The following is a 3,498-nucleotide window of genomic DNA, read 5'->3' on the forward strand; positions in this document are numbered from 1 at the left end:
TGACCCTAGAGGAGGAGCAGAACTGGCCCCGTGGGTTTCTGAGCCTGTGACTCTTTCCAGGAGTCGAAGCCTCCCCTCTCTCCTTGCGGTTAGCACGGCATCCACTATACACCAGGCCCCTTGATGGAGAACACTCCCAAGTCTTCTCTGCAACCAGAGAGAATGAGAGAACCCACAGCCAGTCCTTGGCTAGCTGCAGCAGGGCCCGGCTAGGTGCCTCCATTCCCTCTCTCTATGGCTTTCCCCACACAAAGGTGGACGACCACAGGGCGACCACAGCGTGGAGGGAGGTTTATCAACTTCCCTAAAGGCACCACCAGAGCCGTTTTGATGTTGTTGTTCTTTAAGCATATAAGAGGACCCTTGTGAAGACCACCTTGAAGAACCCTGGTCTGTGTGTGTGGTGGGGGAAGGATGCAGAAGTGGGGTCTCTAAACAAGTACCTCTGGATTCTGGTTATCCAGGGATGTCAGTCCAAGGAAGGAGGGCCCGGGCCTGGCAACCCTTTCGTTTTCAGAGCTCGCAGGTCAGAGAGCCTGGTTCTGAGGTCTTCCTTGGGTTAACCTCATCAGTCTCATGCTACAGAATAGCCCAGCTCCCTTGTCCAAGGCCAAGACCTAGACTTCCTATTTTCTAGAGAGATCTCCCACTGTTTAGGAATTGAGACTGTCACCCTGGCCATTTCATAGCCCTGCTTCATCTATTGCTTTTAAAAACAGAGGTGCATCATCTTCTTGGCCTTGTGGCTAAGATCAAGTGTAGTGGAAACGGAGGTGCATTTGCAGTGGATGGATGGATGGATAGCCATGTTCATCTTGGTTTTGGGGTGCCGGGGATCTCTGGACCAGGCTATGACAGAGCATATTATCCCTGTGCCCCTTCCTCCCACTGCCTGGATGGAAGTCCCCATATCTTAGCTTTATTTGTCTGTTTGTTTGTGACTTTGTGAATTATCCTAAGGCAAGAGACAGGAAGTCTTGTACTCCAAGAACAAGCACAATGTTGCTTTCAGTTTAACTATCTGAGCAGGCTGGACTGGAAGATAAGCACCTCCGAGCACTGCCAACCCACTGCGAACGAGTCAACTCTGACTCACAGCGACCCCGCACAGGGTCTGCCCACTGCAAATCTTTATTCAGAGCAGACAGCCTCATCTTTGTCCCAAAGAGCGATTGCTGGGGTTGAATTGCTGGGCAATTAGCAGGCTGACACCTAGGGCTCCTTGAGAGATCAGCGCCTGTCTGCAGCGCACATTGTCTCCGGAACCAGTGTGCCTAACTTCGAATGCCCAACTCTTCTCAGGAACCGATACTGCCTCCAAATTATATTCCTTGTAAATTAAAAAAAGAAACAACTCCAGAAAACACAGCAAATGATATACATGAAAACAGAGGAGGGCGGATTAAAATAAAACTCCAAAAAACTCAAACTCACTGCCATGCAGTCGATGCTAACTCACGGCTGTCCTACAGGGCAGGTTAGAACTGCCCCTGAGGGTTTACAGTGGTGCACTTGGATGGACTATAAAGAATGAAGCAGAGAACAGCTGGATCAACTTGGAAAACTGATAAAGGGGAAAAATGTAATTACTCTTACTTTAGAACGGGAGTTGCAAAGGAGGAGGGCAGAGGTCTGGAAAAGCTCAGCTGATTTGAATATGAAAGGTTGTGGACGGGCTGTGGAAGAAGGCTGTCTGAAGCAGGGCTAGCAGAGGACCCAGGCAGTGGAAGGCACTCCCTAATATGGAATCAAGTCAATTATGCAGAGAAAGGCAGAGAGGGTCCAAAACATTGATTCCAGGAAATATCCAACCTGGTACAGAAAAGCCCTGAGGTCACAGTAGTTGCATTAAGGTGACAGGATCATGAGTCTGTTTTTCCCCCTTCTAGTTTTCTTCATTACACATAGTTTTGTAAGTTGATCAAATTACATGTATGCATTATAATTAAATAAAACTGAAAAGTCATTAAAATCCAAGAAGGACTTAACATTCCGGGAAGAAAAAAGAGGATATTCTCAAAAAAAGAGCGGCTATTCTCCATCTCACTGCCATCAGTCGATGCTGAATCATAGTGACCCCCATGTGGGTTTCCCAGACTGAGTTATGAACTGTTTACTGGAGTAGAAAACCCATCTTTCTCCCAGGGATCGGATGGTGGTTTTGAACTGCCGATCTTGCGGATCTCAGCCTAACGCATAACCACTATGCCACCAGGGCTCCCACAGAGTCCCGATAGGACATAGCAAAACTGCCTCTGTGGATTTCCAAGACTAACTCTGAAAGCCTCCTCTTTCTCATGAGGAGCAGCTGGTGGTTTAGAAGGAACTTCTGATTTTGCAGTTAGCCCCCTCCCCCAAGTCTTTCAGGGCTCCTTAGTGGATATGCAAATAGCATATCACGTTCAAACAGTCTTTTGCTAATTAGCAAATTGTGGCCTAGAGGTCAGCAAGGATAAGGTAGGCTAGAGGGTGTTTCCACAAAGGCCCACCTGGGACTGCTGCAGGACAGGTGCCAGGTGAAGTGGGTGGTAATATTTCTGCTCTCAACTCTTGAAACCAGAAAACCCAGCCAAGAATCCAAGCAAAACTGTCTTAAGCTAGGGGAAGGGGCTGGAAGGCATTGCATTGCCACATAATCCAAAAATCGGGCAGTAACCCAGAGTGCCCTGGGGCTCCCGAGCCCTCCACTAGCACATTCAGGGATCTTCTGCTGGGTGCATAAGTCACTGGGCCGGCAGAATTCATTATTAAAAGGAATGGAGATGGGTGGGGATGAGGCTAGGGAAAAAAACCCAAAAAGAGTTAAAAAACACTTCAGCCAACATAATGTTGAGACATAATACTGATGCTGAAGGTTGCCACTCAGTGGCAGTGGTGATCAGATGTGCCTAGAACGGCCAAGAGAGAGAGAGAGAGAAGATGCAGAGAACAGAACTGTGAACGTGCTCGCCAATAGTTTTATAGCTTGTTTCCAGAAAAAAAAAGGTGGTGGTGGGGGGATCTAACGTAGATCGAAAAATCAACAGATTAGAAAATAAGCATACAGGGGTCATGCAGAACCATTCTTCTGTCTCATGCCATTTCCATTCCATACCAGGAAAATTCCAAGAGTGCCAAAAACATTAGCTGTGAAATCACTCTGGGCTCCCTGTATAAAGTGACTAATGCAAATCTAAGCCCATTTCCATCAGTTGACTTCCCAGTGTCATTTGCTTCCGAATAATCTCAGGCTTCCTGCAGATAGGGCTGTAATAAATGCTCTTAAGCAAGACTCCTGAAGTTCTGTCCCAGCTCTCCCCCACCCCCACCCAGGCCACACTCTGCTTTCACACTTGGGCAGCCTCTCTCTGTTGGCTGGCCTTCCAGCCCCACACATTCTCCAAGGACCTTATTAATAGAACTATGTCCTGGGCCAGCACCTGTCAGGCTGTGATGCTGAAATCACCAGCTGCTTCTAAAAGAGCACCTTGCTAAAAGTTGCACCCCCACCCCACCCCA

Source organism: Echinops telfairi, unplaced genomic scaffold (assembly GCF_000313985.2).
Source record: "Echinops telfairi isolate 266 unplaced genomic scaffold, ASM31398v2 ScPeMD7_7467;HRSCAF=8505_1, whole genome shotgun sequence".
NCBI classification, from domain to species: Eukaryota; Metazoa; Chordata; class Mammalia; order Afrosoricida; family Tenrecidae; genus Echinops; species Echinops telfairi.